The 13,344-nt window shown below is 47.3% G+C and overlaps 1 protein-coding gene across 1 annotated transcript in view; it reads left to right on the forward strand.

Annotated features, from left to right (window-relative positions):
• Window positions 1-13,344, forward strand: part of LOC147689434 (exocyst complex component 1-like) — a 1,248,358-nt gene that overhangs the window by 199,401 nt on the left and 1,035,613 nt on the right. The window lies entirely within an intron of this gene.

Here is a 13,344-nt window from a genome sequence, read left to right on the forward strand (position 1 = left end):
GCACGCATTGTGGAGGAATGCGCGAAGTTAGCGTCCGCGCATTTGGGGGCGCCTACTGGCCCCCCGGGAACGTCGAGCGGGAAACCGCCCGCACCGAAGAAACCCTGCAGAGAGGGACCGTCCTCGGAGGCGCAGGGGGTGGACAGAGGCGCCTTTGAGCGTCTCCGTGACGCCTTTTTGGCAAAGGCAACGGCTGCGCCCCCTGCTCCCCTGGCGAGCCCTGACGCTACAGGGGACGTTGCCACGACCCCCGCTTCTCCGGTGTATGATTCACCAGACACTGACGATGACGGGGAGTCGGTGCGCTCTTGGCGCCCATCGAGCTCAGCCACGGAGCTCCCTCTGGATGAATCGGGCATGTTGGACCCGGACGGGATAGTTCATCCGCGGTCCGCGGCCTGGACACCGGGTGAGACTGTGGCGAAGTTTGTTGCGGGTCGACTGCGCAAATTGCTGGAAAAGGAAGCCAGGGGTTGTCTGCGAGGGGAGTGCCCGCGACCGACTTTGGAGGGGAAGGTGGCCATGACCCCCGAGCTGGATGCGAAAATGGCCACCTTCCTGGCCAGATTCATGAAGGATCCCCGAAAGGGTATTGACCGATCCTGGCAGTCCTGTCAGGATAAGTTGCTAGATGCCGTGGGTCCGGCCACGAAAATCCTCGACATGGCGGAGGAAGCGAAGGCGAATGGCACAGTCATTTCCCCAGAGGTGCTTTCGAATTGGGCACAACGTGTGATCGTGTTCCTGGGTAATGCCAACTGCGCCCTGTCCACCGAGCGCAGGCGGTCATTACTAATTAAATTGGACCCTAAGTTGGGGGACCTGGCCTCGTCGGAGGCGGGCGCGGTAGCCCAGGGAGGCCTATTCGGCGAGCCCTTTATCAGAGAGCTGGGCAAGTTTGTGTCCGCTTTTACATCGCTGGACAAGGCACACAGTCCAGCATCAAACGCGTTTTTCACCAGCGTTTCTCTGGAGGGGCCGGTCGCGGCAGGGGCCGCGCGACCGGCCGTGGCCAGCAGGCCAATAACAGAGGGCAAGGCTCCGGCAGAGGCCAGTACCAGACCTCTGCAAACTTCAATCATTTCTATCCCACCAGAGGGCAACGCTTCGGCGGCAGAGGATTCAGGAAGAATTCCGGACAAGGAAATACCTCCGGTGAGTGTACTTTGTTTGGATCAGGTTCCAATTGGAGGGAGGTTGGCAACCTTTTACGAGGAGTGGGAATTGCTCACTGCCGACGCTTGGGTTTTGCAGACCATACGTGGGTTCCATATAGAGTTTTACGACCAACCCACTCAAGAAATGTTCCCACATCCGATGGTGTTTTCGGAGTCAGACGCGCGTTTGATAGACGGAGAGGTCTCAGAGTTGCTTCGCAAAGGGGCCATCCGTCTATCAACGCGCCACCCCAATGGTTTTGTCAGCAATGTCTTCCTAGTCGACAAGACGGATGGAGGCAAGAGACCGGTGATCAACCTCAAAGAGTTGGTCTATCGACACTTCAAGATGGAGGGTATCCACCTCCTTCGAGACGTGCTCCTCCCTCGAGATTGGATGGTGAGGCTGGATCTCAAGGATGCTTATCTAGTCGTTCCTATCCACCCGCCGCATCGTCGATTCCTTCAGTTTTTGTGGAACGACAGGGTATTCGAGTTCACGGCGCTGCCGTTCGGCCTTTCATCGGCCCCCTGGTGCTTCACGAAGGTGCTGCATCCGGTAGTGGAGTTCCTCAGGGGTCAGAGGGTGCGGATGTTGGTCTACTTGGACGACATCCTCCTTATGGGTCAATGTTCAGTGGTCTTGGCTGGTCAGCTGCAACAAGCCGTACAACTTCTTCAACGGCTGGGGTTCGTTATCAACGGCTCCAAATCGGTTTTGACCCCTACTCAGAGACTGACCTTCCTGGGTTTCGTGGTGGACTCGGTGGAGGCGGTTCTGAGTCTTCCGTCCCGGAAGATCGCGAAGATCCGACATATGATTCGGCAGACGATCGTCAAGGATTACACATCCTTGCGACATGTCGCCAAGGTGGTAGGGCTTCTGTCGTCCTCCATCCAGGTGATTTTTCCGGGACCCCTACATTACAGGGCGCTTCAACGCCTCAAGGCTCAGCACCTCCGGAGAGGGATGAGCTACGACCAGTTGGTTCCTCTCACGGAGGAGGTGAAGGAAGAAATGTCTTGGTGGCTGTCTCACATGGAGGCGTGGAATGGTCGGGCGATCTTCGGGTCGGTGCCAGATCTCATCATAGAATCCGATGCCAGCAGGTCGGGCTGGGGCGCTCGGTGCGGGGATTTCTCCACCGGCGGCGCCTGGTCTTCAGACGAACAACGGTTACATATCAACTGTTTGGAGCTCCTAGCGGGCTCCTTCGCAGTCCGTTGCTGGACCAAGGATTCGGTCAAAGCCTGTGTTTTGCTGAAAATGGACAATGTTTCAGCGGTTCGTTATGTGAACCATCTAGGGGGTCCTCGTTCTCGCGCTCTGGGGAATTTGGCGAAGGACTTCTGGGATTACTGCCTGTCACGCCACATCGCTGTGACAGCGGAGTACCTACCAGGCCAAGCCAATCAAGTAGCGGATTGGCACTCCAGGCACCTCAGGGATGCCAGTCAGTGGAAACTGGATCCGAACGTCTTCCAGTGGCTACAAAGCCTTTGGGGTCCCTTTTCGGTGGACCTGTTTGCGTCCCGTCTGGACCACCAGCTGCCGCGCTTTTTCAGCTGGAGGCCGGACCCTCTTGCGGAGGCTACGGACGCTTTTCTGCAGGATTGGAGTCGGGAAAAACCGTTTGCGTTCCCCCCGTTCTCCATGATAGTGCGGACAGCGGCCCAGGTACGCCGCCAAGGAGTGGAGCTGGTGTTGATTACACCGCTTTGGAGGTCTCAAGTATGGTTTCCGGTTCTTCTGGAACTTTCTTGGGATTTTCCAATCCTACTCCCCCTGTTTCCTCTCCTCCTTAGGAGTCCAGATCAGGAGCCGCATCCTCTCATCGTGCGGGGTTCGCTCCGCCTCATGGCGTGGAGGCTCTCAGGAGACGTTGGACGCTCCCGGGCCTTTCGGGGTCGGCTGAGCACCTTCTCTCCAAAGCATGGGCCGATAGTACGACGAAGCGCTACAGATCCGCTTGGCTTAAGTGGATGCGTTGGTGTCTACGAAGGGATTTGGATCCCTTGGTCGCGGGTCTCGTTCCCATTCTAAATTTCCTGGCTGAACTAGCCGACAAAGGCCTTGCCTACAGGACAATTAATGCGATTCGGTCAGCGATTTCGGCAGGCCATGACAACATCGATGGCTCTCCGGTGGGTGAGCATCCTTTTGTTTGTCGTCTTCTACGAGCTATTCGACTCGCATTGCCCCCGGAACCCAGTTATTCCGTCCTTTGGGACGTCAATTTGGTCCTGAATTTGTTCCTTTCATGGCCGGCCAACTCCTATCTATCTCTTAAGGAACTCTCGGCAAAGTTGGCCATGTTGGTATGTTTAGTCTCTTGTAGACGTGTGTCTGACGTGCGTGCCCTGGATATATCTGCGCGCATCTTCTCCCCGGATGGGGTTACTTTTACAGTGGGTCGACGCACTAAAACGTCGTCGCGATCCATTTCCTATCCAGCTTTTCTAGACACTCCTAAGTTGTGTGTTGTGCAGTGCCTCAAAGCATATGAGGATTTAACATTGGAATTGCGCCCCCCGGGCGAGCGTCAATTGTTGATTGCCTTGCGAAAGCCACACAAAGCTGTCTCCTCCCCTACTATTGCTAGGTGGGTGCGTTGGGTCATGCAAGAAGCAGGCATCAATACGAACCTTTTCGGAGCACACTCTGCCAGAGGGGCCATGGCCTCTAAGGCGTTTACAGTGGGTGCTCGCTTGGAGGATCTAATGCGAGCTGCGGATTGGTCCTCGGACTCCACCTTCAAGAGGTTTTATTTTAAGCCTGTGGTAGATTTGGCCCAGTTGGTGGTAAGTAAGCTTTGAACTAGCATAATCTGAAGCCTCCGGTCCTGACATAGAATCGAAATTTGCCTAGCTTATGTAACGGTAAGTTTCAATTCTATTAAGGACACGGAGGCGAGGATTATCCCACCCAGTACGCACAGTGGTTTCTCTACCCACCCGTATGGCAGTAAGTAAAGCGTTTTCCTTTATGCAGTTTCTGTAATGTGGCCAGACTTTGATTACTCCTCTGCCTTTTTATTCGATACCTGGGCCGCCTCGCTTACGCTGTCCTTTTTTTCCGACAGGCAACGAGGGTGCTAAGCAGGATCAATGAGGCGAATGCGTGATCTGCGCAAAGAAAGAGGAGGAAGAGGAAGAGAGGACTGGCTTTCTAGCTGTGATAGACATGATGGAAGGACTATGGACTGGCGATACACAAGAGACTCTTGGGAGTTGTGGTTTCGGACTGTTAAAACGTTCCTTCAAATGCTTGTGACTTAAAGCATTTTTCGTTCACTGTTTTGAATATTTTCCTAAGCTGCTGTGGAGTTTTATGTTAATAAAGCGAAGGAAGATATAGCATAATCCTCGCCTCCGTGTCCTTAATAGAATTGAAACTTACCGTTACATAAGCTAGGCAAATTTCGATTATGTGGCACTGAGTGATATTTGGAGTGTATGTTGCGTTGAGTGCAATGTAATTATGTGGCGTGTAATTATGTGGCACTGAGTGGTATTTGGAGTGTATGTTGCATTGAGAGCAGTGTAATTATGTGGCACTGAGTGGTATTTGGAGTGTAAGTTGCATTGAGTGCAGTGTAATTATGTGGCGTGTAATTATGTGGCACTGAGTGGTATTTGGAGTGTATGTTGCATTGAGTGCAGTGTAATTATGTGGCCTGTAATTATGTGACACTGAGTGGTATTTGGAGTGTATGTTGCATTGAGTGCAGTGTAATTATGTGTCACTGAGTGGTATTTGGAGCATATGTTACAATGAGTGCAGTGTCATTATGTGGTGTGTAATGTGGCACTGAGTGGTATTTGGAGTGTATGTTGCATTGAGTGCAGTGTACTTATGTGGTGTTTAATTATGTGACAGGAAAGTTGGTGCCCTGGAGCAACATTTCTTTACAGCAACTGTCGAAATAAGAACGGGAAAGAAACGAAGACGGGGAGTACGGGGGCAGACAAGAGATAGTGCGAAAAGAAAAGGCAAAAACATTCGATAGTAAACTATAAAATAATATGTACAAAAGAATTTGACGGAGGCGGTAACAAGGTGCAGGGTGTTGAATGTGGTAAGAAATGGCAAGTCTCAAAATGCTGGATAAACCAATGACTACATGAGACTGAAGAAAATGTTAGGGTGACAGAGAATACAACATGACAAACATGTCGATACGGCTGTTTTTGCGGCCTCATCGGCCAAAGAATTGTCAACATCGTGAACTCCCACGCGCGGATGACCGAGAGTGTGAATTACATACGCAAGCGGCAACCGCTCTTTAAGCTCAGCCACTCGGACCCAAATCATTTTATGTTTTATTGTGCTACCCTTGGAGTCACGAAAATCATTCTGAATCCAAAAGAACAGGTTCTCATTGTAAGACTGGACACAGTAGTAAGAATCACTCACAATAAGTCTTGCTATGAAAAGCACAGAGAGGAGTAAAAGGAGGCTGCTTAAAAGATGGTTTGTAAGGCTATATATTTTACCATTTGTACAATGAAAAGAGAAATAAATTGCGTAATAATTAAAATATCCTCATATTGCTGGAAGATTGGACAGTAGATCTGATGGAGGATGCAACCTTAAAATGATCAGCAATATATGAGGAGCTTGGTTTGAGGCTGAAGTAACCACGCTTTTCGAACTGAGAATTTCATTCAAAGAAAGATAACCTATCAGCGGAGGAAGAAATTATACATTTCAAAGAAAGGAGGAACAAGATAAGAAGAAATAATGGCAGAAAGGATGGTGAGAAGGGAAAGTAAGGGAGGGAAAGGAGGAAAATAAGGAAAAGGAGAAAGCAGCCAAGAAGGATTGTGAGGGAGTTACATCAGCACAAGAAACGAGGTGGTGAGGGGAAAATGGAATGAGACGGGATGGGAGCGGAAGAAAGAAGAGGAGACATGGTGTGGAGATAGAGAGGCGGAAAAGAGACGCCATTGTGAAGAAGGGGTGAGGCGGAGAGAAGCGAGGGATAGAAGCTGGAAGGAGAGCGCTGGGGAAGAGTAATTTAGAAAGTGGAAGAAAGGAAATGAGTGATGGAGAGGTTGAGAAGAGAATATGAGGGGCTTAGATAAAGAAATAGGAGAGGAGAGGAGGTAGGGAAACTGGGGTAAGGAACAGCCGACGGAGGAGAAAGAACCATCAGGAGCAGAGGAAGGGAGAGAGATGAAAGTGACTGCAGAGGAAAGAGAGGGATGAAAGTGCGACAAGGTAGCTGGGGAGCAGCGCCGCCAGGCTGAAAAGATTAGGGGAGATGTGCTCCAGTGATGGAGTGAGCTCAGACAACTGTGAATGTCAGAGCCGCAGATACGGGCCCGGGTCTCCGCCGCCATCAGGCGCCATCAAAGGCCCAGGTTTCCTTCTAGTCGAGCCTGGTGCTAGAAGGGCACGAGACGGAGCTTAGAGACCCGTGACGGGCGGAGAGAGGGGGGTGACGGCCATGGAGAGACAGGGGCCAACAGAAGCAAAGATACCCAGGCAGGGCCGCACACTAAAAGAACTAAGAGACAGAGGCAGGCGGAGACAGGAAGGCTGTAACAGAGGAAGACAGAGTGAGAGAATGACAAACATGCAGAAACGGAGGCAAAGACAGAGAGAGAGACAGGGAATGGTTGGCAGAGAGATGGCGACAGACAGAGGCAAAGAAAGGGCCAGACAAAGGCCAAATGAGATAGGCAGAGTCAGACAAGTACAACAGAGACAGAAACTAACGAACAGCCCTAGAAAGATCCCAACAGCAACAGACAGATGCAAAGACAGAGACAGGAAGTAACAGATTTGCAGATACAGAGTTGGCAGAGACCTACAGAGTCAGAGAAAGAAAGAGACAGGCAGGGGCATGGAGGCAGAGTTTGGAAGGAGGTAGACAAAAACAGGAACTGACGTACATAGAAAGACAAACACACACAGGCATAGGCAAGGAGAGGCAGAGGCCGACAGGGAAAGCCATAGATAATTAGAGTGAGACAGAAATGGCCAGAAAGAGGAACAAGCTCTTGGCATTGCGTGGCGGGGGAGCGGCGTTCCTTTGAAGTCGGGGAGGGAACGAGCATATGGGGTGTGAGTGATAACGAACGTAAGAGGGGGAGCAGGAAGTGAGGCCGAGTGCGGGCTGGCGAAGCTTCGCGCTTGAATGCCTCACATGCACTGGGCGTAATCCGTACTCCAAAAACCGCTTGGTAGGATTTGCTGGTGGCCCTCTATATGTCACGCCAGCAATGCGAAGGCGCATTGGCAGGCCGAGACCTAAAAAGGGTCAGCCGCCAAAGGGGAAATGTAGAGGTATAGGGGGCTGTCACTCCCGTTCTCTGCAGACATTGTACCCAACAATTCTTGGCCGCCGGCTGCAGCTACAGGGCTCTGCTCGGACCTTCCTAGACTCCAGCAGGAGCTGCGCTGTCCAAGGCAGGGCCCTATTTAACATCATTTCAAATGGCTCTAGGGATGCTCCCTCAAACATTGCCCAGGGTGAGGACAGGCCCCTTGTAGAAAACACCTGGACTGGAGAAGGGAAAGAAAGGTGAGCAGCATCATATGAATGAATATTAGCGCACTTAATCCAATGAGAGATTGTAGACAAAGAGTCCTTAAGACCCTTCCCAGAGAGCCCATAGTGACAAACTGGCCAGTTCTAAATAGATGGAAAGGGCCCTGATAACATCTAGAGAATGAAGGCTTTCCTCCTCAGGAGTAGATGGGTTAGGATAAAAAACTGAGAGGACAATGTCTTCTTGCAAAGTAAAAAATCAGACACAATTTTGAGAAGGAAAAACTGACTTAGACGCAGGATTACTTTGTCATCACAAAAATTCACAAAAAGGGGGAGATGACAGTCATGGTCCTATCTTACTTATTCTGTGACCTGGACAGATTGCCACCAAAACAATATTTTGGCGAAGAGAAATTTAACCCGTTTACCGCGGCGGATATTCCGCTGCAGTGCGGGTGTTCTAATGGATGGGCGGGGCTGCGTCGGCCATCGGTCGTTCACAGCAGCAGGGAGGGAGCACGGAACTGGTTAAGATCTGCTAAGTGCAGGGCTCTACAGGAGAACCCAGTAAAGCCTGGAGCACTAAAGGAAGATCCCAGGGGAGAACCCTGAAGTGGGGAAAAGGCCATCGAAGGAGATAGTTCATCAACAGACGTACCACCAGACGAGAAATGTAATCCGTATCTGAACCTCTAAAGGCTAGAATGGTGAATCACTGAGCCCGAAGAGTGGAGTCTGCTGGACCCAGAAGAAAGCCACTCTGCAGAAAATCTAGGGAGCACAAGAATCAGGGGGCCAACCTCTGCCCCGTGACCAAGAATCAAAATTCCACCAGTGATGGCTGTAGGATTTTAGGGTGGAAGGATTTTATGAAAGCTTAATCCATTAAGCAACCTCAAGGGAACAACACTGCACCTACAACATCTTCTAAGTGCCATACCTCAAGCTTGAGGCGTAGAAGAGTGGCAGTGCTTAGAAGACTAACCCTCAGGGAAGATGTCTAATTGAGGAACTGCCTATTGAGGATCTTCCAGTTCCGGAAGAAGGGAAAACCAAGGCCTTCTATTCCGGGATGACCAGGAGCACCTCCGCATGATCCTGCCAAATTTTGGTGAGAAAGCTGGGACTCAATGGAAAGGGGAGTAGTGCGAAGCTGTGCGGGCGACCCCACATGCTCTGTATTTTTTTCTTTCTCCTAACATGGTTACTGTGGCTAGCTATACACCTCTTCGATTCTTCCATTGGGAATCTGGTCATCCACTCGTGGAATGGAAAATTTGAATAAGAACCTTAAATGCATATCTGGACTCAATCAACCGACACAGATCTAGGCCAGATCACGAAAAAACATGTTTATACTACTATCTGGGGTGGAAGTTTGAAATGTTTTTGACACTCACCTTACAGTAATAATAAATAATAATGTTTTGTAAAGTGCAAACATATCACTCCTCAAGGGTTTCAAGGCACTGGGGCCGTCAGGGAGATTAAGTGAGCTATTGCCCAGAGTTATATAATGCTAAGCTGAGCTGCCGCCGGTTATCGAACTGCAGCCCGTGGTGTGGAGTCAGCCACTCTGGCCGCTGCGCCACACCTCTCCTGAGGTGGCCCAAGAGAGTGAACTCATTGGCGAAGACCTGGCATTTCAAATTGCTATCAATAAGTTAAAAAAGTATTTTGAATTTGAAAAGAACTTGGTAGTTTTCATATACAAATTATTTTTAATGGCACAAGGGCCTGATGAACCGGTGGAAGCATTTGTTGTGCCTTGAAACTTCTTGTCAAAGACTGGTACTTTGAAGGGTTCCCATCTCAACTAAAAAGAGATCACCTTATTGAAAGATGTTCTTCTAAAAGCATTCAAGAGCGTTTGTTCTCTTCCAAAAATCCAACATTAGTAAAAGGTCTTGACAGGCAGATGCAGTGTAATAGGTGTTTTAGACTAATATCCTGCTTTGTTACTCATAAGTGGCTTAAACTTGAGTCTTGGCCCAGCAGTCAGTTGAAATTATGCAGTAGGCCTGTCGCCTTATGCATCCCTCTCTTACTGTAAGAATGATACGCATTAACTATGTGAAATATCTGATTCTGCATGTTGCATTATTATTCTCTATAACTACATGCTAATTGTCCATTCACTGAAGGTTTTTCAAATGCTGTTTTGTTTTATTGGCTTTTCTAGTATGCCATTGTAATTGCAAAACTCAATAAAAATAAATACAAAAAAGAAAAAGGACTTGACTTTTGTGAGGAGCATGGAATAGTCACATTTTGAATCCAAGTTTTTATTGACACATTTCCCATTGATCTTTTAGTTGATTCTGGGGAAAAAAATAACAATTGTTTCCCTTCAGAATTATAAAGGAAGCTGGAAGGACAAACTTTTGCTGCCTCTGGCACCATCATTGACTTTCAAAAGTAGAATAATTGATCTTTTTAGGCTATTTTAAGCCAAAATGGTATTTGAAGGTTGTTCCATTAATGGGAACGTTTATGTTGCCAAGAAAGGTTTGAATGTCTTGGGGTAATGGCACCAGGCTGATTTTAAAATGATCTGAAGTCGATGTCATCCTTGTCCCGTGTCGGTGGTTGATGATGATATAATTAAGTCGTGGCACAGAGAATTCAAAGGTGCATTCAGTGATTGAATGGGAGTCATGCAGATCTATAAGCATGTTGTTAAGGTGAGGAAAGACTGCATTCCTGTTTCGCATACGTTGTGCAATTTTCTCCTCAGTGTGTGAGATGATCTAGAGAAATGCTTTCAGAACATGTTAGATGATGACGTCATGGGCTTCTCCTTTGGTTTTAGCATGCAAGAGAAGTAGTGAGCAGCGCGACTATGTCGACCATAGAAAATTGAAGGAGGGTCTGTGAGTTGAATGCTTTCCTCTTCCCATAAGAGAAGGTCTCCTGTCACAGTTGGGCTGATCCACTAAGTTTACAAAGTTACACTTTAGGTCTGCTCACTGCCAGATTTAGTTAGATCCTGATTCCAGACATTCCACAGTGTTCGTTACACCCACAGGCACGTACCCGTTTTCCTGTTTGCCCTGCGGGTTGGCATCTGTGACTTCTGTTTTTCGGAGGTTCATAGCAAACAGTTCATGAAGAGTTGCCAATGTAGTGGCATTCCATGGTGATTCTCAGATTTTCAGGGAAAATTATCATGATGGAATTGTAGAGTCTTGGAGTCGTAACAGAATCAAGGCGTTACTTTGAGCAGTGAAAAGTGTGTTTAGAACTTCTGAAATTGAATATCTTGAGCATGTCCTAACGGACAGTGGTATTGATCCCAAACTAGGTTGAGTTGGCAGTATTGTTAATGCTCTTTCCCACAATGATAAGGATCACCTTAAATCTTTCCTTGGGATGAACAGGCTTTTCATGTGTTCATTAAAGGGTTCACTAGCATGTCTGAGATTTTTAGACCACTGTTCAAGAAGAGTATGGATTTCGCAGAGTGACGAATGTGAAGTAGCATTGTGTAACCTTATGTCAGAAGCTTCTCCATTACAACCGCTCACTGAAGGCAGAGTTTGTCAAGTTGTTGTGGATGCCTGTTCTTCCGGGCTTGGTGCAGTGCTCTCACAAGTTGATGGTCAGCACCAACATATCATAGGGTTTGCATCCTGCACTCTGCGGTCCGTGGAACGCAGGTATTCCGTTATCGGAAAATAAAAATGTGTTTGCGGGGTGTGGAAAAATGTCATCTTTATGTTTGGGGGGGAGGATAGGGTGACATTTTTTTGTTATATCTGATCACAGGCCACTTGCTGAAAGTTTGTCTGGTGCTAAAATCTTTTTCAAAACCTAGTTTGAGATTAGCTGAACTGGCCCTCAAACTCTCGGAGTGCAACTTCAGGATAGAAGCCTGTTCTGGCTTCTAATTAGTTGCAAGTGATTTGTGTGATGATTCTGCTGATGATGAAGAGTGTATCATTGCTAATTGTGAAGTGGATGATGTGATCTGTGACAGTGTAGAAGAATGGAATTGTGAAATGGTCCTGGATCGAATTATTCGAAGGTTACTTGACTTTACGATGAACGGTTGGCTTAAGGAAACCTTTTAAACCTTATTTGAAGGGAACCAATAAACTGTCTGAGGGTGAGGAGTTATGGTTCCGCAGTGAGAAATTAATTCTTTATACCACATTGAGGTATAAAATCATAGAAGCTTCTCACAATGGCTACCTTGGCTGCGCCCTAGAGAACATTACTGGTGGCCTAGTAGGGTGCAGAGGTTCAGACGTTCATGGAAGAGTGTGCATCTTTTATAGAGAGTGACTATCATATAAAGACGTCTTCTCCCAAGTACCCAATGGCTGCACATTTGAGAATTTGGAAAAGAGGTGGTCTAGATTTTTAGGGTTTTTGCTTATCTTGCCAGCACAGTTAAAGTATATATTTTTCCTGATCAACAAATTTATAGCCTTAGGTTGAGGTGAAATGTAATCAAGCGCCCACTGCTGATGCAGTGCGGGGTTTTCTGTACACGTTTTTGTTAAGGAGGGTGTGCCTAAAGTTATCCAATGGCATTACATCTACCGCAGAATTAATCTGTGACTTCGCGATTCAGTCGGGGTTGAAACATTTAGGATCCCCTTTGTATAGATCCCAGAGATGACAGGTTGGTTGAACTTTGCAATGATGTGCTTGTAGTGTATGTGCAAAATGACTATTGCTGCAATCAGAATGTCTTTGATTTAGTTCGATGAATGCTATGGGCTTTCCGCACCGCCGGTCACATTGCAATTGGTAAGTCTTGTTTTGAATTAATGCAAAGGAAAATGCTCTGAATTTCGACCCAGTTGTATCATGAATGTCTGGCCTAGAGATTATGTATCCCTCGCTAATAAATGGGAGTCTGCTAAGTAAATTACTGACTTGCGTTTAGCTAAACATGATGTGGCATTTAAGGGCAATGTTTTGGACACAGTCGAGGGTTGTACATTGGGTCAAGATCAAAGAACCTTTAATACTGAAGAAGAGTTTTTCCAAATGTTGTGGTAACATGAATCCCATAAATAAGGGGTAATGCCAATATGGTCTTGACATTTTATTCAGACTTTCCCCAAAAGCGTTTGGGAATAGCCAAAAATTATTAAACCTACTCAGGTGTAAGTTGTTCAAAAGTGTATAGCCCCCAGGCCCTTCAATTTGTTGGAGACATGTAAGTTACGCTTTTGGAATACATTTACAGTCAGGTTTTTGGAATAGCCAAAAAGTAATACACCTACTCAAAAGTGTAACTTGCTCAAAAGAGTAAGTTAGCTTCGTGAACTAGGGCCATCATTTTAATTTGTCCTGCACTAAAATCCCTATTAATTAGTAATTTAGGATAAATGTGTATGAACGATACAAAACTACTGCAGAGGCATTAAGTATAATCTACCTCCCAATTTTTTTAAGCCAATGTTTTAATATTCAGAGTTTCTTAAAACACTTTTTTGCTGTTTCTCTTTTTTTATCCAAGAATTGTTTTTAAGTATATGCAATTGAAAATGTACTACATGTTTTTATTTTATTTAAACCTACGATCAAAACGAATAACATTGAATTGAGTCAACTATTTTTCATCACAGCCCTTGCAAGCTCCTGTCACTGTATTCCGACCTCTTGCTCCTTTTTGGGCTCTGCTCAAGGGTCAATTCAGACAAAACAGGACTTAAAGAACCATGGAG

This window comes from Lissotriton vulgaris, chromosome 10 (genome assembly GCF_964263255.1).
Source record: "Lissotriton vulgaris chromosome 10, aLisVul1.2, whole genome shotgun sequence".
Lineage (NCBI taxonomy): Eukaryota > Metazoa > Chordata > Amphibia > Caudata > Salamandridae > Lissotriton > Lissotriton vulgaris.